This window comes from Alexandromys fortis, unplaced genomic scaffold (genome assembly GCF_014885135.2).
Source record: "Alexandromys fortis isolate MF-2015 unplaced genomic scaffold, M_Fortis_MF-2015_v1.1 scaffold_35, whole genome shotgun sequence".
NCBI classification, from domain to species: domain Eukaryota; kingdom Metazoa; phylum Chordata; class Mammalia; order Rodentia; family Cricetidae; genus Alexandromys; species Alexandromys fortis.
Genome location: NW_026067913.1, coordinates 2,216,040 through 2,241,891, shown reverse-complemented (window position 1 = coordinate 2,241,891; position 25,852 = coordinate 2,216,040).

The following is a 25,852-nucleotide window of genomic DNA, read 5'->3' as shown; positions in this document are numbered from 1 at the left end:
AGATAGATAGATAGATAGATAGATAGATAGATAGATAGATAGGTAGATAGATAGATAGATAGATAGATAGATAGATAGATAGATAGATAGATTAAAAAAATAAAAGGCTTAATGCTGAGACTTTTTCTAAACCATTTTCCTGTCTATGAAATCTCCAGATTAAGGACTCTGAAATGCTTTGGGAAGCATTATATCAACACGTCCATGACATAATGTTTTAAATTCTTCATTTAGAAGAAGGAAGTAACTTAGAACACACATGCCAATTGTTTTTTGTGATCTCTAAGAAGTCAACAGTGGAACAGAAACAAAGAATTTGATACCCAGGCAATCTTTCCATCAGATGACTGTTTTCTCAAGCAGAAAAGTATAATAGACTCCAACAAAGAATTGAAATAAAGTTTGTGTCTTCAGAATTAAGACAATGTTTCATAATTAAAATTTTGAAAATGAATAATTTTTGTTCATGTTAAAATGTTATGAACTGTTCTGGATTGTTATTATAATCACTATCATTCTTACTATTATTGCCATTGTTGTCATTCATTGAATAATACTGTTATGGCGGTCATCATTTGTTTAAAAATCAATATGTACATGATTGAGTAATGATTTACCCAAAAAGAGCTCTGATAGTATTCCAATCTGCTTTTATTACTAGACAACCCTATGACCAAAAGCAACTTGGGCAGAAAAAAATCAATATTATACTTGCATGTCATAGTTCATTACTGAGAGAAGGCAGAGCAGAAACTCAAGCAGAATCCATGGAGGAAGGATGTTTCCTGACTTGCTGTCTTGAGTCATGTTGAGCTACTTTTCTTACACTTCCTTTTGTTTCTTGATGCCACACACTTAGAGGTTGCACCACCAAAATTAGGATGGGCATTCTCACATTAAAAATTATGGACACATTCCATAGACTTGCTGTTCTGAGGAAGGTATTTCCTCAGTTGAGGCTTCGTTTTACTTGATGACATTAACTTTTGTCATGCCGACAGAAAGCTAGGCTGTACAGTGGAAAGAAAAAAAAATAGATGGAGTAATTTTTAAAGGAGCGTTCTAGTAAATATCACTATATCTATATGCTAGGTGTGAACATCAATATAATCATTCATTGAATTTTTTAAATAGCAGACTCATTACTCAGTTACTAGAAGTACAGTTATCAAAATGTTCTCTTTATCTCAGACTGAGTTCAACTACTGTATTCTTGAATGGTTTATGTATCTTGAGTAGATACAACTTCTTTTTTTTACAAATTTTAATTTAAACCTATTTAAATTTTGCCACTTAATTCAATGATTATATATTTGTATATGCACTTATAATTCATAGTATGTATGCATATATTTGTTATAGTACAAAGTTCATATTTTCATAGAATTTCTGTATGTTAAACACCAAAAGTAACTCAGATTGAATGGAGCTTATTACTCTATTTCCAAGTATCATTACTGAATCCACTCTCGAAAATTCAGGCCAAAGATTACCTCCCACACCTTGCCAAGCAATGTGGAATATGTCTATATAGTTCTATACTAAAAACTTACCATTTTCTATTTCACTCCATGAAATTCTACAAGGTTTGTGTAAAGGGTGGTTCTGTTTCAGCACCTTTAACTAGAATGATCTTTATAACTGACAGTGTTGACAAGGAAGCAGAATACTTGTCCCCTGTGGTGTGAATAACCTACTCTGTCAGCAGTTTCAAATTAGAAAAAAGAAAATAGTCTGATCTCAGAGTTAAACTAGGTTGCCCTGTGTCACACAGCCTCTACGTGACAGTTTGTTAACCTAATACAATCTGAAAAATAATTGCTCATTATTGTGAGCTAATACACTGTGTTATGATTTGGATCTATTATGGTCATTACAGTCTCTTATATTTGAACTTTTCATCACTAGCCAGTCCTGATTTGTGCAGTGCAGGAACCTTCTGGTAATGATGTAGGCCAATAGTCAAAAGTCCAGAGAGTTAAAGGCTAGACTTGTTTCTATTTCTAGTGGTCTGGTGTGGGAGGTGCTTCTGTCTATGTGTTACTTTTATTGGTTAATGACTAAAGAAACTGTCTTGGCCTGTTGATAGGGCAGAATTTAGGTAGGTAGGGAAAACTGGAAGAAGGAAGGCAGAGGGAGAGAAGCCATGGAGCCATCAGAGACTGATGCTGGCAATTTTACCCAGTAAGTCACAGCCTCGTGGTGATACATAGATTAATAGAAATGAATAAAATTAATACATATGAGTTAGCTAACAGAAAGCTAGAACTAATGGGCCAAATAGTGATTTAATTAATACAGTTTCTGCGTGATTATATTAGTTCTGGGCAGCCAGGACTAACAAGTGGCCCTCCCTGCAACAGTGGTATACCTCTTTGCCTAATTGTCAACTAAAATTGGAAGAAGTATTGTCACATCATCCACTTTGTCCATGTTTTCTTTGGCCTATTCCATCAATCTTGTGAGCTGAAATAAAAATCTTCTTCCGTAAGTTCCTCCTCTCATATATTCTTGCCACCATGATAGACAGAAGTGCTGCAGAACCTGACTTTCCAAAAGCCAATTGTCTGTCATGCTGATAAATCATGACTTCTAATTTGTCTAAATTGAAGTCATCTCAGGATTGCCAACAAATATGTGATTATCTTAGATTTGAGCATATCCGACAAGAATATATAAAAGCTATTTGCTAAATAAAACCGTTTCATTGTTTTCCAGCACATATGACACTTTAAGGAAATGTTATCAACTTTAAGATTATTTCATTCAGAACTGTATTATGCTTCAGAAGTTATTTTCATAGTGAGTTACTAAATGTGTATGTATGTATTCCTACAAAAAGATTTGTGTAAGAACATTTTTATCAGCTTTTCTTGTAACACTCCAAATCTAAAACCAATCTATGTAAACTCAAAATAAATAAAAGATTTATTCTCCTATAATAAATTACCTCACAAAATAAAACTGCTGATTGAATATCAGTATAGATCAACCCAAACTACAGTGCTTTTCAAATACTTCTCCTATATAAAAAAACATATTTTGAGATTCAAATGACATGTATTTTTATTTTAATGATTTTTTTAATGTTATTGTTATTATTTTTGACATCTAGATAGAAGTTTCCCTCCCTCACCAAACCTCTCCTCTGTTCCTCTCCCATCCTCTCCTCCTATGTTTTTATTCAGAGAAGAGCAGACTTCCCATGGATATCAATCAAGTTGCAGTAAGACTATGGACCTCTCTGTGTATTAAGTTAGTTACACCCACAAAATCACAGGCAATAATATTCTCACACTAGAAAATCCCAAAGAAGAGAAACCCAAACATATTACCACCACCACAAACAAAACTAGAAATAACAGGATTTAACAATTACTGTTAATTAATATCCCTTAATATCAAGAGACTTAGCTCACATATAAAAAGACACAGGCTAACATTGGGTATGAAAAGAGGACACATCCTTCTCCTGCATGCAAGAAATATACCTCAATTTCAAAGGCAGACATTACCTCAGAATAAAGGGTTGGGAAACGATTTTTGAATAAAATGGACGTAAGAAACAAGAATATATTTCTATGCTAATATCTAACAAAAGAAACTTCAAACAAAAATTAATCAAAAGAGATAGAGAAGGATATTTCATATTCATTACAGAAAAGAATCCATCAAAAAGAAGTCTCAGTCCTAAACATTTATGCCTCCAAAACAAGGGCACCCACATTTTTAAAAGAAACATTACTAAAGCTTAAAACATTCATAAAACCCCACACATTAATAGTGCGGGACTTCAACACCCACTTTCACCAAAGAACAGGTCTGCCAGAAAGAAACTTAACAAAGCAATAAGGGAACAAACATGTTATAACTCAAATGGACTTAACAGACATATAAAGAATATTTCACACAAGCACAAAAGAATATCCTTTCTTCTCAGCGATTTATGCATGGATGCCCCTTAGAATGGGAAATAGAAAAGTTTTCCTGAGTAAATTAGAAATGTGGGGGTAGGGAGTTGGGGGAGGTGGTGGTGCAGGGGAAGGGGGGAGAAAATAAGGAAAAGGGTGGTTGAGTAAGGGAAGGGAGAGAGAAAGAACAAGGAAAGAGATATCTTTAGAGAGGGAGCAATTATGGGGTTAAGAAGAAACCTGGTGCTAGGGAAATTCCCAGAAATCCACAAGCATGACCCTGGCTAAGACTCCAAGTAATAGTGGATAGGGTGTGTGAATTGGCTTTCCCCAGCAATAAGATTGATGACCACTCTAATTGTCATCATAGAACCTTATTCCAGTAACTGATGGAGTAAATGCAGAGATCTACAGCTAAGCACTGGGCCAAGCTCCTGGGATCCATTCAGAGAGAAAGAGAGAGGAGGGATCATATGAGTAACGGAGTCAAGACCATGATGAGAAACCCACAGATGCAGCTGGTCTAAGCTAGTGGGAGCTCCTTGACTATGAAGTAACAATCAGGGAACCTGAATAGGACAGACCTAGGCCATCTGAATGTGTGTGACAATTGTGCGGCTTGGGCAGTCTGTTGGGCCACTGTCAATGGGACCAAGATTTATTCCTAGTGCATGAACTGGCTTTTTGGAGACCATTCCTTATGTACGGATACCTTGCTCAGACTTGATACCGCAGGGAGTGGCTTGGTTGTACCTCATTTTGATATGGCAGACTCTGTTGACTCCCCATGGGAAATCATTTCCTTTCTGAGAAGTGGATATGAGTTTGGGTTAGGAGAATGTGGAGGGAAGCAGAAGAAGGGAAGGGAGGGAAACAGTGGTTAGTATGTAAAACAAACAAACAAAAAACCCGTGTGAATCTTTATAGGTGTGTTGATTCTGTGACTATTATCAAAATATTCATTATGAATGTATATATATATGCACAGAGAGATTACACCTGTAGAAGTATTAAAAGCTCATGGTATATTTCAGTTTTCACAATAGGATGAAGAGACTCTCTAAGGATGTTACTTTCTGTTGAGTAGAGAAGATGGAATTTTATACACAGCTCACAAATGAATGAAAGAGATTTTTAAATAAAAATCAATGCAAACTCTGAGTCTTGTTAAAACAATCTATAATCCTTATCTGTAATGCTTTCTCAGACACACTAAGCTATCCATCAAAGAGACCAAGGCTTCACATCAAAGGACTCTTAGTACCCAAATTGCCACATTGAAAAATAAAAGAAAACATATTACCAAAGTTGCACACCTACCATATAGAATGAAATCAAAATCTATTGCTTTTAACTACTAACATTGCTATGTCAATTATTGTAATATATGCATTATCAAACAAAACAATATTGTATAAATCTCAGGAGAATTTGAATTTTAATAAAAAACTTGATAACTATGTTATGGAAAACTGTATTTGATCACTGGATTAAAATATTTATTAAAGAAAATTGAATTTGTTTAATTAAGCTGTTAATAAATCCAACATTTCTGTGATAATTAAAATAGAAACACTATGGCAAGATTTGCTGATACTTGTGGTTAAGAACATTTACCAATTATCTACTACACTAAAATTAAAATCATTATAATAGACCAATTGGTAAAATGAAACTTTCCAACAAGTAGCAAGGCCTCTTAAAATATTTCTATCATAAAATATGTCATATGAGTTTTACTTAATTTTAAGGTCTATAATTATTTCTTTAAATGTTTGAGATGTTTTTAATGTTTTGTAAAATACCAGTCAAATATGCCTTTATACATATATTATTATATATATACATATATTACAAACACATACATACATATATCTTATGCTCTATGTTATTTTAGTATTGTTTGTATATATGTTTGTGTTTTTTCTATAATAACATTTTCTAACTATATATGTACATAATTATTTATGTATACAAATACATGCATATGACCTTGAACATGATAGTCTATTTTCAGCTTAAAGGTGTTTGGGTTTTGTTGAGACAGAAACCTAATAATTACATAATTTTTAATATATAGTGACATTAAGTTTTATATTATTGATATTTGCTTTCTGTTGAGACACTTTGGGGTCATGACAATTCTCTGACTAAGAAGGTATGAGTCTGTCCTGTAATGCTAGCTATCACACAAGGATGATGACATATGGAGTTATTTTATGACAGGCAATAAGAAATATAGCATCTGTCCAGAAGAGGGTAACAAGTTCAATTTTCACAGATATATGTAGCTGAACAGCTGGCAGACTTCAGTATGGATACCATTTCGTATATTTCCTTAAAGCTAAAACTCCCCAGAGTAGTCTGTGTTGTATTTAGTTACCTATTCAATAATCCAGATATATGCCATGAAAATCTAAGATTAGCATCCAACATAAACGGTTCTCCAATAATTACTGGTTGTATGTAAGTTATTGAAAATTAAAGAAAATTGGGCCACCCCCTTTTGTCTTTCTATGGGTTGGGATATGAGTATGGCATTAACTGAGTTCCAAACACTCAGTAATAGCCAGCAATGGAAGAAAAGAGGTGTGGTTTGAAGGGAAAGGAATTCTCTGGTGAATGAAGAGGATCTGTCCTGTAATGAGAGATATCACACAATGACAATGAATCAGGAGTTGTTTTCCAACAGACAATGTTAACACAGTGAATGCCCAGAAGACAGTAACCAAAAGAGAACAAAACTTTAAAAATCTGCTAATAGATCAAAGAAAAGATTCTCATAATGATATCAAACAAATTTTAAGTATTTTGGGTGTACATTTGAAATATATTTTTATTTTGTATAATTACATATGTATGTGTGAATATTTAATTCTTTGTGCCATTTAATATTTACATTGTATTCTAATATATATATATATACATATGTGTGTGAGAAAGATTCTGTAGCTGTATGTGTGTGATATAGTTTAGTTATATATATTATATATGTAATATATAATATAAGCACTATAAGACACATTCATTTCATGCTCAGGATTAATAACTTTAAATTTTTAAATACCAAACACTGAGAAAAATAACATAAAATATAACTATACATATTTAGAAATTAGTAAAGACAGAGATATTTCTGTAGTTACAACTAAAAAGAAAAGGTGACTCTGATATGGATTTTCAAAACTATCATGATGGCCAAGAAGATGGTTCAGGGGTTGCAGGCACCTGCTCTAGAGGGTAATGCCTTGATTTCCGTCTCCAGAATCCACATGGTACAAGATGAGGATCAACTCCTACAAATTGTCTTCTTACTTCACCATAGTACACACATATTAGCCTGCAATTATTAATAACACTCAAACAGCAAATAATTAAATGTAAATTTTTAAGCTTTAATTATTATGTAATAACAACTATAGGAACATTTTCTATCGTAAATTTCTTACTTTTCCTCATCACCTTTCTGTAAATTCATGCTATTTTTAACAGAATAATTAATTGTTTGAGAATGAATAGTTAAGGCTTAAGGGAGGTGCATATTCACCCCCTTTCCTAGCTCCTCCCAGACCCAAGCCACACCTCCTTACCCTTTCATACTTCTGGTACTCTTTTGGTTTTATGTCTACAGATCACAAATTCAATTTCTGCTGCTTATATTCTCATGAATATAGGGGCCACTCACTGCATGTTAGACCTATTGGCTGCACCTTTTAAAAGACAGACTTTCGTTTCCCCAGAAGCATTAACTGTCCAGTGCACCACAGTTAGGGAGGCTCCCCCTCTCCCAGCAGAACTGTTTACTGGATTGATTTTCTGAAAGTCTTGTGCATCCAGTCACATGTGCATGCATGCTGTGGTCCTCTCATGTCCAGAAGACATAATTCCCCTCTGATTTTTCTCCTGAACTCTGACTTTTATTATATTACTTCCTATTCCTTTGTAACTGTCCCTGAACCTTTGGGGATGAGATAGGAATCATCCAACAAACTACAGTCTCCTATAGGACCCATTCCATCAATTTCTTTTTGTCAGTAATCATATTTTCTATGTCTAGAATGTATGCTTGGTTTCTTTTCTTTATGTCTGCCATATTACTTTTAATGAATTCCAGTTCTCCAGTAAATGTTTCAGATTACTTTTCACCAAATTGAACTCAAGAAAGTGATTATTCTTTTTTTCCTTTTTTTTATTTTATTGAGAATAAGAAAAAAAAAGTATCTGCCTCCTCCCAGCCTCCCATTTCCCTCCCCCTCCCCCCACTCTTCTCCCCCTCCCCCCACTCCTCTCCCCCTCCCTCTCCTATCCAAAGAGCAGTCATGGTTCCCTGCCCTGTGGAAAGTCCAAGGTCCTCCCCCCTCCGTCCATGTCTAGGAAGGTGAACATCCAAACTGGCTAGGCTCCCATCAAGCCAGAACATGAAGTAGGATCAAAACCCCTTGCCATTGACCTTGGCTTCTCATCAGTCCTCATTGTTCGCCATGATCAGAGAGTCCGGTTTTATCCCATGCTGTTTCAGTCACAGTCCAGCTGGCTTTGGTGAGCTCCCAATAGATCAGCCCCACTGTCTCAGTGGGTGGGTGCACCCCCCGTGGTCCTGACATCCTTGCTCGTGTTCTCCCTCCATCTGCTTCTCATTGGGACCTTGGGAGCTCAGTCCAGTGCTCCAGTGTGGGTCTCTGTCTCTATCTCCATCCATCACCAGATGAAGGTTCTATGGTGATATGAAAGATATTCGTCAGTATTGCTATAGGATAGGGTCAGTTCAGGTTCCCTATCCTCAGCTTCCCAAGGGATTAACTGGGGACATCGCCTTGGGCTCCTGGGAGCCACTCAAGGTTCAAGTCTCTTGCCAACATTAAGGTGGATTGGTTTCTAGCCATAAATAAAGGTCACGAAGTGTATACCTGGTGAACCTAAAGAAGCTAAAGAAGAAGGTGAACCCAAGAAAAAACATATAGTTATCCTCTTGCCTAAGGGAAGTAGATAAAATTGCCGGGGACAAAATTGGGATCTTGGGGGTGGGGTGGGTTGGGGATAAGGGGGGACAGGGAGAGAAAAGTAAGAAGGGGAGGATTGGGGGAACTTGGGGAAACAGGAAGATTGGGATAAAGGAAGGTTGGATAGGGGAGCAGGGAAGCACATATCTTAGTTAAAAGAAAGTGATTATTCTTTATTATGTTAATTATGGTATCTGGTAAGCTACTGGGTGTGTTTCTGTTGTCTACTATACCTTTTATGCTACTTTCTTTTGCATGTTGCTTATCATTAGCTGCTGTACTCTAGAATAAATGAACTAATTAACTTTCACACTCCAAAAGGCATACCCAGTCCCATTAACAGAGATACTTTGAGGGCTAGGATAAAGTCCAAAGACAGTCTTTAAACTTATTTGTTATATAAAAGTACAAAGAAACTTGAGATATCAAAAATCTAACATGTCTTATGCTTCTGGATTATTGATATGTGTTACACTCTCTGTTTTTCTTGAATACATCCTATTGTGTTCCTCGTTTTTTGTGTGCTAGCCTTTATGTCTATGTACAAATAGCATGACAAGACATTATTCCTACTCATGGAAATATTGTGCACTCCTGTCCTCATAAGGTTACCAAAGCTGTAGTATGACCACAGGATACCAAAGTAAAACAAACTCCAAATTACTTCCAATGCCATGTTCACCATTCTAGAAATCCACTTCATTCTCAATAGAATAATTTTTTTTTTGTTTTTTTTAGCTGCTTAATATTTTTATCAATTTTTTTCTTCCATGGTTTAATATTTTCTTTAGTAAAATATTGATTTCTTCACTACTATTAAGTGAATTTCTGATTAACTTGCAGAGGTATTTATATATCTGATATTGTTAAGACATATGATCACAGATGGCAAGAATTATTATCTACTTTTTCAAGGTATGCTATCTGTATTAATCACCAAGAATAATAAAGGGGAAAAGATGTGTATTAAATACAAAGGAAGACATTGTAAATCTTCAAATTAAGCAATTTAAAAGTAAGTAAAGACTTCACATCAACTTTTAAGTAAGTGGCTCTTTTATTCCAACTTTTGGATTATTTATGAACCAAATAAGGGTGTTGAAAACTAAAATGGGCTTTCATTGGTACAAAGTAGATAACTAATATTTTGACAATGAATTGATCTAGAAAGTCCCTACATAAAGCGTACGCTTTGGGGGAGATTTATTCAAATTGGAGATGGTAGCAGCTGAGCTGCTTTCCTTCACCTTTCAAAGTTGTCCTCATCATATCCCTTTTAAGACTTTCATTAGCTGAGAAGACGAACTTACAGAACAGCATAGGAAACTAGATACTGATGCCATGTATGGCTAGATGCTTCTAAAAGCTTAAGGTTCTAAATGTTTCTAAAAACTTTTCTAAGTATAATCTATTCTTCTGAGGTCATATCCACTTTTCCTCAAATCATTTACTCCCTAGTAAGATTCTAACACCACCTCCTTCTTTCTGAACATGAAGAGAATATATAAGCTTCTAGATTTTGGAGACTTTTTTTGCACTTATAAATGTTTCCTGTTATTTTATTTGCATAATTCATTTGAATAATTTCTCTCCTGTTACTACGTCTGTGAGTTAATTGTACAGATTCAGCTATTCAAGTCCTTGAAGAGTAAAATCATCCCTCTTCTGGAGTAACAATATTCTTAAAAATCAAGGATTTATTTAATAGTAATTTGAAACAATTACATTTGTTTAAATTTTGCACAAAGTATAAGGATTCCACCTTTCATATCTAAATAAATATTAGTTTTTGAACAAACAATAGCAAAGATTTCAGGGGTTTAGTAGATATAAAATCTGCTCCTTCTACTACAATAAAACTTAAATACATGGAGGCAATCCATACACAAAGAGGAAAAGAGAAAATGTTTAGAAGTAGATTAAAATTCAAATATTCATGCCAATATGAACATCATCATTGAGAAAGAAATAGGCAATTTGTCTTGTTTTTCAATGAACTCTATCTGTTTTGATTTTGTTAAGATATTGGGCCAGAGAAGTAGAACAAAAAATAGAAATTCTTGTCCTAAGGTTTATTTAATATGACTTTAGATGAGCTGGTTGTTGCTGAAGGCATAATCATCCCTGATTTCTTATTTTCCACCATAAATCTTTTGTACCCATAAGAGTTTAAGGAGAGATGTAATCTGCTCAGTTAAAGTTCATTTTCATCTTATTTAACTCAATGAACCTGTCTCTGGTTTAAGCCTCGAAGATAAAGCAAAGAACATGGAAAAATCACTATTGCTCTCATGAGCAAGGATTTAAAACATACTGAGCAAATAAACAACACATACACTATGTTCCAAACAAAAAGTGTGAGGAAGGAAAAAGATCAGAAGGAAGTAAGCAATGGAAGAGGCAAGAAAGAGCTTTCTGTTTGGTAGTCTATACAACTACCTTTCTGGGAGCGGTTCTCTGAAAAGGGCCGAAGGGTGAGAGTCTAAGCCTTACAAAGAGGCTCTCAGGCAGAAGTGACGTCAGACTCCAGAATAGGAACAGGTTCTTTTGGGGAAAGCATATGGGGTGGTAGGAAAGGATGATCTAAAGAAGATGAAATTAAAAAAAAAAAGAAGAAGCTTTTATATGGCATAAAATAGCCATGCTTAAGATATCAAATTTTATTTAAACTGGAGTGAGATGTAACTAGTAGATATGTGGGATTGTTATAATGCAATTGAGCATTTTTTTTAAAAGTATCTCTGGCTACTTTATAAAAAATAGTCTTTAGCAGAAGTTAGACTAAAGAAGAAAATAGATTATTTTGAAGTTACCTAAACAATCATTATCAATCAAAATAATCACTACTAATATATATGTGTTCTTTGCTATATTAAAATATATTACATTTAAGTATTGGATTATTATGCTATCTATAGTTTTCTTCCTATTTTTGTGAACTTCAGCACACCTCTAGCACAAAAATATTTATTATGGTAAATATAACATAAGTCTTTCCAATATTAGTTCAGCATCAATATATACAATATATTGCGTGTATTATATAATATATATGTTCTGGTATATATGTACATGCTTACTCTGTAGAAGTACCTAATGTTCTATTGTTCTCTGTAGATCAACAACTAAGAGAACAGTGTTATCAGGACTTTGATGTAATTATAGATGCTTTTCTCAGTAAAAATATACATTCATGTGGTTAAATAATGCTGCACAAATTGCCTAAAGCAAGATGAATGTTCCATCGACTAAAAAGCTTGACCTCATATGGACATTTCTCTTACATGCATCTCACTTCCATTAAAACAGTTAAGCAGCAGTTTGTAATATGAGATGATAAATATAATATAATAAGTACTTTTAAAATAGTCTGGTATAAAATTATATGATACAAACAACAATTCTAAGGACAGTAGCCATAGTAGGGAATCAGGTGATTACCCAATAGAACATATATGCACCTACAAATGATATATTTCAATAGAGTGATCAAACAGAATTGGCAAAATGTATGAGTTTCAATTATAACACAAAACAACTTCTCTATTATTCAGAGCAGTGTTAGACTGGAAACTGAATTTTCAGTAGCCATATACTATAAAATGATTCTAAAGACATGAAATAAAATGAGATTGAAGCACTTTCTGATATTTGTGACTCTAAAATTGAAATATGCGTATTAATAAACAGCTTTTAAGGCAAGACCATATATATGAAGACCATGGATGAGAACCATCTATAATTTAATACATACCGTATTTTTTGGTTTTGGTGAATATTTTATCATCAAGTTGAATTGCTTTTAGAGTTAAACCAGCAAAAAAAGGAAGAGGATCCATTCAAGCATATTGGGATGTGTTTTTCTTTCTTTTATAAGAGTGATCTATTAAGAATTCTCTTTTAAAATATACAAATGGATCATCTTGCACCTATATTTATGTCTGATAAACCCTAACCAAAAGTCTTCTTTTAAAAACAAAGATTAGATATCCTTGACCGAAGACGCAGAAACAATTCGATTCAATACACACCATTGAGAAAACCTCTCTCAGAAAAATCTGATACTTTAAAGTGCATGAACCATAGTTACTGGGTGAACCTAGTAAGAGCCATTATTGAGCAAGATAGATGGTTTGGGTAATATTCCAAATATTGTAATTAAAAGTGAAAAACAGCTAGCCCTACTCATTCCCTTAGTATAAGATGAAAGAATAGTATATTTTTCATTTCCATATGTATTCCATCAAAGATTATTAATTATGGGTATATCAAAATAAAGTGATATATTAAAGTGATTTGCAAATCTGTGAAAGTATTAACAAAACAGACCAAAAATACTTGGGTTTGTTTCTAATATACACTTTTAATAAAACTGTATAGATTGGATTTTAAAAAAAATCAAGCACATATTTTCAATGCATTATAGGAGAAAGCTTTTATAAAACAATATCACTCTGAATACTAGTAGAAAATTAATGTCTTTTACAAGTAAATGTTTTGATCCCCTGATCCCACCCACCATTTACATTCCTTTTAAGTATAAGATAGTTTTAGAAAAGGAAAGCTATCAAGAACAATGATAGTGTTTTTAAGTAAATGCTTCTGTATATCCCTGCACGAAGGAGTTAGTTGTAAAGTTCTTATTCTAAAAATTAATTATACCTATTTTATTGAGAAATATAACCTGAAGGTACTCCCATATGAAGTTTTCTGAAAAGAAAACTTTACTTTCTCACTGTAAAATTTAGGGAATATCTGCTGTATGTACTCCATTTTGACACACACACACACACACACACACACAAATGAGATGAATCCATTTTTCCAGAGGAAATTACTATCATGGAGTTTAAATACATGCATTTGATTTATAGATTGGCCCATTGCCTGTCTTTTGTTTGTTTTTATTTTTTTCTGATTCAATATCGAATGGTCATAATTATAGTACTTTATCTAATTACATTTAATTTCATACAATGCTATCAAAAACCTCAGAAAGTATTTTACTTGAGTCTGATATTTAAAAGATATTAGTCACATTTTTCCTGATCAAGTATCTCAAAAACACCCTTTCTTTGTTAATGTAAATCACTGTTGAAAGTGATGTACACATTGTTTTTTTATTTTATTTTATTTTCTTGTTGAAAAGATTTTCGCCTCCTCCCTGCCTCCCATTTCCCTCCCCCTCTCCGCAATCTTTTCCCCCTCGCCCCACTCCTCTCCCTGTCCCCCCACTCCATTCCATCTCCAAACTTAGGAAAAAATTAATTGAAGAAACTCTTCATTAACAATGAACAATGAAATTAGCTATGCTTACTATTTTTAACATCATAGCTATTATTAATCTATACTGTGTATTTCCTATCAATTTTACTAGAGTTCAACTTAAGAAACATAATCATAACAGGTTTTATATATAGAAACATAACCACAAGTATAACATACATAGCATGACTTGTTTATGACATTAAAATGATAAACACAGGATATTACTGTTTCTTTTTTCAATAACAAGGGGAGAAGTGATTCAGTTCACTCAACTGAAAAATGACTAAATAAGATTAAAAAAATTTTGGCTAATCTAGAGGACTCAAAGACACCAGGAGAGTAGACCGACAGAATTAAGTACACAGGGCACATAGGTACTGAAATTGAAGCAACCATAAAGTCTGTATGGGTTTGCACTAGGCCTTTCCTAGTGCCAGGTTTCCTAGTCCAGCCTTGATGTAAGGGATCATTCCCAGTCTTTTTGTATCTTGTATACCATGCCTCATGTCACTGGGAAGCTTGCTCTTCTCAGACGGGAAATGGAAGAGCAGTGAATCTAGGAAAGGGGAAAAGTGAGGTAACTAGGAGGAGGAAGGGATGAACGGGAGGCTGTTTTGGGGATGTATTGTATGAGAGAAGTCTTAAAAAAAAATCTGAGTGGGAGCTGGAGAGATGGCTCAGTGGTTAAGAGCACTGTCTGCTCTTCCAGAGGTCCTGAGTTCAATTCCCAGCAACCACATGGTGGCTCCAAACCATCTGTAAAGAGATTTGGCACCCTCCTCTGATGTGTGGAGGCAGAAAGTTGTATACATAATAACTAAATCTTAAAAAAAATCTGAGTATATGGAAAACACCATCCCAAAGTGGCAATGTTGCGATCAGATAGGACAACTTCTGCACTTATTTGGTTTTAAGAGCACTTTCTGGAGGACCATAGAAGGTAACAACTGTTCCTCAGTGAGCTGACTTACCATGGCACATGTTTAGTTTTGTCCACAAACAGAAGGTCACTAGAAACTACAGAAAACCTGTACTAATCTAGCACAATTTCAAGAAGGTAGTGAAAAGAGTAGATGCTCCTAAATCAAACAAAACTAGTGGAACCTGATATTTTATTTTTAGCATGATAAAACCATGATTACCATAATGAGGAAGAAACTAGCAGGATTTAATAACAATATCTGATGAACTAATGGAAAACATATGTATTGAATATAATGAATTAAAATCTAGGTTAGTTTCAAGACCTGATTGCTCAAGTTAATAAAGTAAATAAATAATTGAGATTCTCATTAAAAAAACGGTACATTAGACACATGTGGGATGCTATAACTAGTGGTATGTAATACAGTTTTGTTATATTTCATGGCATTTAAATATTGATCATACGTGTGTCGATTTGTGAACACACAGATATTATGGCACACCTATGGAAAATAGAGGACAAATTTCAGGACTTGGTTGTCTTTTTCCTTGATGTAAGTCCTAGGAATCAACTTAAGTCATTAGGCCTGTATGTACAGGTTAAGTCATGTTTTCAACATTATAAGAAAATTTTAATATTATCTTTCATTCAATCAATATATTTAATCTGTTTTTTATATTATTAAAATAGCATATTTTATGCTCATAGATTGCTGTCATATTTAGTCATCATCAGAGAGACTTCTTCTGGCAGCAGACGGAAGAAGGTACAGAGAGCCACAGCCAGACTATAACACAAGTAGAGATTCTAAATTGGAAGTCTTCATTGAGTCCCTCCCCTCTGAGCTTGGGGAAGAAGGAAACATTGTAGGAGTCAGAGGTGATGGAGGATACCAGGAGAACATGGGTCACTGAGTCAACTATGCAGGGCTCAAGGCTCATATGGACTCACGGAGACTGAAATGGCAATCATGGAGCCTGCATGTGTCTGCACAAGGTCCTCTGTGCTAATGTTATGCCTGCTAGCTTGGTGTTTTTGTGGGACTCTTAACAGAGGGAGTGGCTGTATCTCTAACTCTCTTGCCTGCTCTTGAGAAAACAGAAGACTTTGGAACCTTGAACAAAAAAAAAAGGGGGGGGACCATTCTGGTAGGAACCTGAAAAGACAGTAGTACTAAGAGTAATGCAGACTGTTAAGGCCCAGCCCATGAGGTTCCACAAGGGGGCAAGGACTACATGACCCATGGGGCTAGAGACCACTCATATTTTATTTTGACACATTATTTGACTGTTATTATACCTGTGTCCTATGAATTTATCTGAGGCTCAATTTTAGTGTGAGGAACTAATTTCTCAGTAGGGAAAGTATCAAGAACAAATAATGATACTGATTGCTATTATGCTGGTCAATAGACAAAAAGGGCAAAATGCGGGGCAGAAGTTTTGAAAGAAAATGTGTAGTGTGGCAAGGAAAAGAACACCAGGAAGCTTAATATTGCAGCCAAGTCCTGTGCAGAAAAGAGACAGTAGCTGTTACCAAGATCGTTGCCATTAAAGGCAAACTTGTTTATCTCAGCGAAGGATAACAAAAGTGCCAAAAAGGCAGACACTATCCAGCTAAATCTCCAATTTAAAGAGCATCAGGGGTTTCCTATTTCTAGAAGTAAGTGCGTACAAAAGCTGATTCAGCTGTGGTTCAAGCAATCAGGCATACTCTGTGTTGGCAGCAGAAATTGGCAAAGTAGAATGCGTTGAATTTGAGCAGTACTTCTCCACCTTCCTAATGCTGAGACCCTTTAATACAGTTCCTCATGTTGTGACCACCAACCCCAAAACTATTTTTATTGCCCCTTCATAAATGGAATTTTGCGACTATTATGAACTGAAATGTGAATATTTTTGGAGGCAGAGGTTTGCCTAAGGGGTCCCTACCCCCAGGTTGTGGAAGACTGGACAAGAGACTAGAGAGAGGTGAGATGAGGAGGTCATGGATGCTTAATGTTTCTGAAAGCCATTGAATCGAGGTAACAGATTGTAGCTTGGAATCACTGCAAGAAGGCCATAAGAGAGCACTGTGTGAAACTGTGAAGGCAAAACTTTGGTTGTGGCAGAAACCTCAAGATCCAGTAGATGCCAGCACTGTGGGACATCCACAAACAGAGAGCAGAACTATCCTAAGATGTATGAAGCAGGCAGCAAAGCTGGAGGAGTCAAGCTATCTAAACCTTTGACAGAAGCCCAAAACATTTCACATGGAGCTACAAGATTTGGTATCTGCCCTGTTCTACTTCAGTCCTGTTTGGATCAATATTTCCTGACTGTGTGTCGATTTTTCGAGCAGGAATGTTTATTCTGTGCCGTTATTTGTTGAACGTATGTAGTTTATTGGAAATTCATATGAGAGCCACATTTTAGAGAGTATTTTTAGTCTCAAAAGAGACTTTGGACTTTGCCCTTTTGAGAGTGTTAACAATTTTGGAGACTTTGGAAGTTAAATTAAATTCATTTGGCATCCTAAGATGCCCATTAGCCTATGGAGTCCAGGTGTGGAATGTGGGGGTTTAAATGAGAAATATCCCCCATAGGCTCATATTTGAAATGTGATCCTCAGTTGGAGAGATAGTTTATGGATGATATGGAGCCTTTGGGAGGTACAATCAGCTGCAAGAAACATACTACTGAATGGGGAGGGGCTTTGAGTGTTTATCACTTTGCCACAGACTTGTTCCTGACTTTGTTTCCTGTATGTGAATGTAAATGTGATCACTCAGCTCCTAGATCCCATTATGATGCTGCCTTCATGGTTTCGGTCTCTAAAACTGTATGGGGAAATAAATGTTTCTGCTTTTGGTAACCATGTTTTCTTAGAGCAATAGTAAAGTAAGTAATACATCAGCATATTCCCCATTCGTAACTAGTACAACCTTAAAAATGATAATGGGAGTCTCACCATAAAGAACTCCAAGAATCAGCATCCTTCTGAGCATTCCAAAGCATTTCATTGAAGTTACCTTCAAATGACTTTGAATATGATCTATTCATTGGTTTGAACTGTGAGAGCATGGCTCAAGAGATTTTAGGGGAGAAGAATATTAATATGTGGCCTAGAGATTATTCTTGTGATATTTTGGCAAAGGTGTGGTTCACTTTCTGCTCACATTCAAAAAAAAAAATCTGCCTGAGGTAAGATGGAAGAGTTCTGGATTAACACCTTTGGCTTTGCAGAGGACATTTCAAAACAACCTATCATCAACTGTGTTGCTTGGTTGTGAGTGGCCATTATTATGCAGATCTTTAAGGAAAAGGAGCAAGCTGAGAAAAAAATGCAAAATACAAAATATACAGGTTGAGGGGAAAATGAGCACCCAGAAAAGAGTTTAAAGAAAGGCCTGATGCTTCCTGTGGTGGACTGAATGAAAATGTCCTATAGGTTACATGTTTGAATGCTTGGTCCCTAGTTAATTAAACTATTTGGATAGAAGGTTTGGCCTTGTTGGAGGAGGTGTGGCTTTGATAAAAGCGTATGCCACTGTGGGTGGGCTTTGAGGATTCACAAGTCACACTGTACTTAGTCTCTTTCTCTCTCCCTGTAACTTACTGCTCAGTCATGAATTCCCAGCTACTGTTCCAGGCCCTGCCTGTCTGCTTCTGTCCATGCTTCCAGCCATTATGGTCACGGACTAACCTCCTGAAGCTGTAAGTACCTCCCCTACTAAATATTTTATTTTATAAGGCCTGCCTTGATCATATCTTCTCTTCAAAGTAATATAACAGTAACTGAGACAGTATCTCAACATTCTTAATGCTGCAACACTTTAATATAGTTTCTCATCTTGTGGTGACCCCAACCATAGGATTATTTTGTTGCTTCTTCAAAACTGTAATGTTGCTACTGTTATGAATTGTAATGTAAACATGTAATATGCAGAAGATCTGATATGCAACTCTTGGTGGGGCTGCGACCCACAGGTTGAGAATCACTGAACAATGATAGTTTCTAAATCTTAGATGTGGGGTTGCATCCATGAACACTTATTTCCTGCTTTGATGGGGGTATGAGTTGCGCTTACCTGTAGTTATAAACAGGATTTAGAAGAGTTGAGGGAGATGAAAATATGATCAAGATATGATGTGTCTTATTTTTAAAGTAAATAAAATACTAAGGTTTAGAATGCAATTAGAAAATTATTTTTATTTAGGGAAATAGAAGTTAGCAGTTTTCCTGTAGGGCCTAATGATCCTTCCTGCCATGAGCAGATAGCTAAAATCTCCAAATGTTCAAAACAACATTTTATAGAGTACTCAGTATCCTGACCATAAATTTGCTTTAATTTTAAATACGATTATTTCCTTAAAGGATTCATTGTGTGTGCTAACACATACTTTTTTCTAAAAATAATGCTATGTTCTGAAATAATTTCTGAAAAAGGAAGCAGTTCCCAACTTCATCTGGCTTACTGAATTGTATCAGCAGCTGCAGACCAAAGGGCTCTTGTTATCAGTCTGGTAGCATAGAAAACCCTGCTTCAAAAAGCCCCTGCTTTTCAGCTGCACCCAGTATGTGAAATGATACCAGGCACAATACTGCCTCCGTATATGAAAGAGACAATGCAGTTTGCTATTAATGTCTTTGTTACCTTTTACTCTTAAAGGGACTCTATGAATAGACTAAAACTTCCTGGCAAAGTAAACCCTTAACCAATTAGCTCTTAACCCTCTGATTCTGCATCCAGCAATAAAACGAAGGTGGAAAACAGCTGAATTGCATCAGAATGCTCATAAACCATCGGAGCTATACATAGGAATTCCAGAGGGGAATAGGAAGAACCGTGTGGGAAGGAAAGGCAGTTGCTAGCAACGGATAGAAAAACTCCAGTTCGGTGAAACTGGCTGAGGAGGTTTACTGCTAAAATTATCAATTTTTATCAATAACATGCTAGCAAATCGATGACTAGAAAGCTCAGGAAAGCTGGAGCAGCCCTCTAGCGCAGTTCTACTACTGTCTCAGTCTGTGGCCGTCTCTAATTTCCTCTATGTACAATCATGATGAGACTGTGGGCCAGAGCAGCTGACGCTGGATAAAGGCACAGGCATGCTTTAGAGCTAAGGTTTCACTTTGAGCTTTTTATCTATCTTCTCACAACCTGATTTCTTTAACTCTGTCTGACTGTTTTCAGTCGCTGGGCCTCAGGGTGTGGGATAATTTACATAAGGGTCTGGAGAAGAAACACTTCATAAAATTTCCATGCATAAATGGAAAGACTTCTATGAAATGCACTAGTTAAACTTGGTGATAAAGTCCTTTTCAGCAGCCATCTGCTTTAATTCTGTGACAAGCAGTGTGGTTCCACTACAAAATGAAATGAAGTACCAGAGGGGATTTATTATTTTTAATTGGAAAATATAAAAAGTTGACGGGTTTTTGCAAAGTTTCCTGTGAAAGACTTCTCAATATTTTACAGGAACTACTTTGCTTGCATGGAAATTCATGTTGGGTGAGTGCGTGAGTATACGGGCAAGTGTTTATTGATGCCATAGCTAATCTGACATTAATGAATAGTTATTTCCATAATTAGAATTGGAAAGAATAATTTAGTTCTTATTATCTTCCCACTTGAAAGCAACTAGTGAATATCATGCTAAAGATGCTTGAGAACATTTGTAAAGCTTTAGGAAGCTTCACAGAGAAGCAGAACTTATTTCTTATATTCCCAACATTTGACAATAGATTGTAAGATCTTTGCCTTTTTTTGAATATCACATAATATATACATGTATCAACTCATCACATAGTTACCTATGAAATGTATAATTTTACTTAAAAATTTAAAAAATAGCTAAAACATATAATTATTCAGGTCTAACCAAGTTAGATCAATAACAACTACTACACTCCTTTACTATTTTCTGGTAGAAGTCCTCTCCCTACTCTACGCAATAAGATATGCATAGGCAATCTGAAACTGTTTTGGCAGCTTACTTGCATATTCCATACCACCAAGCCATAGATTAGAATAAAAAACGTCCTAAGAGACCAGGAAAATCCATTTCAGTTGACTGGAGCCATACATTTATTTCTTTTGTGACTTACTTGGCTTATTTCTATTTTATTGTTTATGAGAATAAACTACACATGAGCCCAAAGAACATTAAAGACTTTCTGAATTTTTCCCTGAACAGCATCATGTATGAATGGTTTGTTTATGTATCATGTATATGAGGAAATCCTCCAATGAGATCCAATGTAATTATTAATAATTTGTCATATATTTGAATTTAATCTTACAAATAATAAAAGCAAAAAGGATTTTATTATGGAACATTATATATTTTTGTGCTTTTTCTTTTCTCCTTTGGAATCATAAAGTCCTTCTGGAATGATGCGATTGGCTCTAATGCAGTCATCTGTTGGACAAGGCCGCTTATTCGTCTTGACTGCCCGGCTAGCTAAGACCCGATATAATCACACAGAAAGTGCATTCATTAAATCACTGGTTGCCCCATTAGCTCGATTATTATTGGCCAACTCTTACATATTAATTTAACCCATTTCTATTAATCTGTGCATCACCACAAAGTCATGACCTACCAGCAAAGTTTCAGCACATCTATCTTCAGTGCCTCCATGGTTTCTCTCTTAACTCCATCTTCCTCCTCCCATGCTAATAGGCTAAACCAGTTTTTTATTCATTTACCAATAAAAGCCACACACAGACAGAAGGAAATCCCACACCTTTTCTTATGATTAGTTATCTGGCTTTAATTAGTAAATATGCTTCTAAACAGATTAGTTTATTCCAGGCACCTTATCAACAAAGGCTTTTTCTTTGACCAAATTTAATTACATTACTCTCAGCATTTTCCCTAACTAAGCCTTGAACTTGTCTTCCTAAAATTCAACAAAGACTATGTTAAGCTGTTAAATATTAGACTAATATACCGATCATATTTGTATGAATGTTAATAGACCATATCCATGTCATCAAACAAAATATTGGAAAGAATACAAATTAAGAACAGAGAAAATATCTATTTGCTTTGGATGGACTGGAGGTGAAAGCAGTCATCAATTTATTTCTTTGACGTCTATCATTGCTTACTTCCATTGTACTATATATAATAGTAAATGAACACAAACCAATGAACCAGCTTCTATTAATATTTGACTACATGATCACCTTTTCTTTCTAAGGACCTCATGTTGAATCTGTCAGAGTCAACAAACCAGCCAAGGTAGAAAAGCTCTCTTAACCACTCTGCTCTTGTTATTTTGATAGTTGCGGTTCTATCAAGGTTACTCCCTTTGATTTTCATTACTCTCATTAAGATAAGGAAATACCCTGTAAAGAAACCTTGTTTTCCATGACAACTGCTGCCACAAAGTTCAGCAAGATCCTGATATGATTTCTCTTTTCATGTTTGTGCAAATAGAATATTCTAGGGGTCCCACTGTGAAACATGCTGCAGGGGCTGTTAAGCAATTTAGTAGTAATCATTTCCAAAATCATAGTCTGACTATTCAGGTTCTTTTGACAGCATGGCTATAAATATCTACCATTTCATCTTCACTAATTGTAAAACTACAGATGATCTGGGTGGGGGGACAAGGGCAAACACCTTTCAGAGACCCACCCACAGTGGCCTACTTTTTGTAGATATCCAATCTCCAGAATTTCTACTATTTCCCAGTAATGCCATCTGCCTACTAATCCATTACTAGATTTATTTGTTTATTATGTCAAAATCCTCACTGAATGTGGTGGTGCATGCCTTTAATCCCAACAGTTGGGAGTCAATGGCAATTGAATATCTGAGTTTTAGACAAGCCTTGGCCAAACAGTGAGTTCCAGGACAGTCAGTGTTACATAGAGTGATTGTGCCTCCCATGCCACCAAAACTAAAATGAAACTAAACAATTCTCATGATCTCAACAAAGACTCCAGCATGTTTGCATCCATCAAGTGGGAATTTAATCCTCCAAACAAATAATCATTTTGTGGGTATTTTTCATGTCTAAAGTACAATATTGGCCTCTGTTTGATGCAATTTTTAAATTACATATCTCTTTCACTGTATAATCCATATTTCCCAAAATATTTTCATGCCTTACTCCATCTCTACTAAAATTAATTCTCTTTGACTTCAGGGAAGAAAATGAACATCAGATTCTGAAGAAGTCTAGGATCCTCTTGTGCAAAATATATTGGGAAAGATTTCTTTCTATTAAGAAGAAAAGTGCACCCCACAATTCTCTACCACTTTGCTATGCACAATGGCTATTGACATCAGCAGTGTAAGAATCCTTGATATTCTGGCTTACTCCAAAGACGTTTGTAATTGTTCCTTTGTAATTTGTACCATTTTGGAGGATTTTAATTTATTTAGAAGAACTTAATGACCATATCATCTCCCCTAGGCTTGACTTTTTAAAATTGCCAAGCCAGGTACTAACCTTCCAGTAGACAGACTGTTAGGAGACACACTACAATAATATCCAATGCTCAGAAATGTCAGAAGACAAGGACATGTTTTATGCCTTCAAAATCCATAGTTTAAAATCTTCCTAAACCTTTGAAATTTCATTGAAAATTATGTTTCATCTACATTTTCATGTGTTATGTATAATGTGGTGATAAAGCTTTTCAATATTTATATGTCTGTAATTAAATTTATTTCAATGAGTTCCTAAGCAAAATATCTTAGGAATATAGAATTACAAGTTAAGCATTTATTTTGAAGATAATTTGTTTTTTTTTCTCCTTTTAGCTGTTTCTATTTCTAATTGATATTTTTCCTCAAATCTTTTACTTATTTATTGTTCACTGATTGTTTGATTTTGGAGACTGGGTGATCCAATGTTGGCTCAAAGTGGCTGTGTAGCCAAGAATTACCTGGAACTTCCCATTCTCCTCCCTCTACTTTTTGAGATAAGAAGCAAGCACTACCCCAGCTAGTTAATGTGGTCCTTCTAATTAGCCAGTTGCTGTGGGACAATGGTCTGTACCGTGTCACTTATATTTTAAATAAGTACTGATTGGCCAAGAACCAGGCAGGAAGTATATGTGGGGCAATGAGAATTCTGGGAAGAAGGAAATTTAAGCCTGCAGTCATCACCCATAGGCAGAGGATGCAAGATGTGACTGCCTCATTGAAAAAGGTACCAAGCCACATGGCTAAACAGACAAGTATTATAGGCTGATATAAGTTATAAGAATTAGTTAATAAGAAGCCTGAACTAATGGGCCAATCAGTTAATAATTAATATAGACCTCGGTGTTAATCTTTGGGACTTAATGGCTACAGGACTGGGCAAGACAAAAACCTTGGTCAACAGCCCATGGCTTAATTAATACCAGACAAAGTTCTCTGTCCATGATTTCTACCTCATTCATATACTATTTTTCAACATTCTCAAAAATATCTCAGAGAAGCATCTCAGAGAAGGGATATCAAAATATGCCATTTTTTAATGTCATACATCTATACATTAATACATTTTATGAAATGAAACATTAAATAACAAAACCTTTCCTAGTCTACCACCCAATTTATAATCTAAACCATTATCAATTTAAGGCAGCTTCAAAGTTATTTTTAGTTGACTTCATATCAATTGCTGTCTTAGACACAATCATCCTCAGTTTTAAATTTATCCTTGTCTGGCTTTTTTATTGGTTTCTAAACTTCTGTTTTAATAGCATATATTTGTTTTAAACTATGTTATTTTGATATTTATAACGCTCTAAATACATGTAGTGTCAATCTGCTAAGATTAGAATCTCTTAAAGTGTAAACTTCTGGGCATACATTTGAGGGATTATTCAAATTAGATTGTCCTAGAGCTGGAGAGATGCCCCAGAAGTTTAGAGCATGTATTTCCCTTGCAGAGAACCTGATTTTTTTTTCCCCAGAAACCATGCCAAGCAGCTTGAATCACCTATAAATACAGATCCAGACATTCCAACATTTTTCAAGCTTCTGTAGGCATCAACACTTACCTATACAATGGAATACATGTATACACATAATTAAATATACCAACATTGAAAATTTTAAATTATTTTGTTTTATGGTTATACATGTAGTAGACTATATTGATGAGGTAGAGGTAGAAAAGCTTACCCGAAATAAATGTAGTTCTACTTCTTGTGCTGTATAAAAATATACAAACATATAAATAGTTTTAAAATATTTTCTATAACTGGGCAACATTGTCAGTCCCAGATGTTACAGGTTTTCAAATAAAAAGCCAAGGTCCAGAAATAGGTCACTTCTTTTGGTGTTCATAGTCAGTGAAATTCTATAGACCTTCTTACTATCTAAAAGCTTACATTCTGACCACAAATATTAAAGAGAGGAGGGATAACTGGGAATATTGAGGACTTAGAAACTTTAAAAGTTTAAAATTTTTAATAACACAGCTCCTCCAAGAAGGCCACACCATCTAATCCTTCCCAAACTGTCACCGACTGGGGACTAAGTATTCAAATGCTTGAGCCTATGAGGATCATAATAATTCATATTACCACCACGGGGATTATCACAGAAAAGAGGATGCAGAAAGATTTTTAAGAGACAGAGGCAAAATTCTCTTTTGTATGGCAATATACTGTTTTCTAAAGAAAATGGGTCTGTTGAAAATATAAACTCACAGTAGCTGTGACAAAATTCACAAAATCTGTGAAAGACAAAGCTAAACAGACTCTCCAGGTGGAGGGAGAAGACGATCAAGGAACCCCACCCACAGCA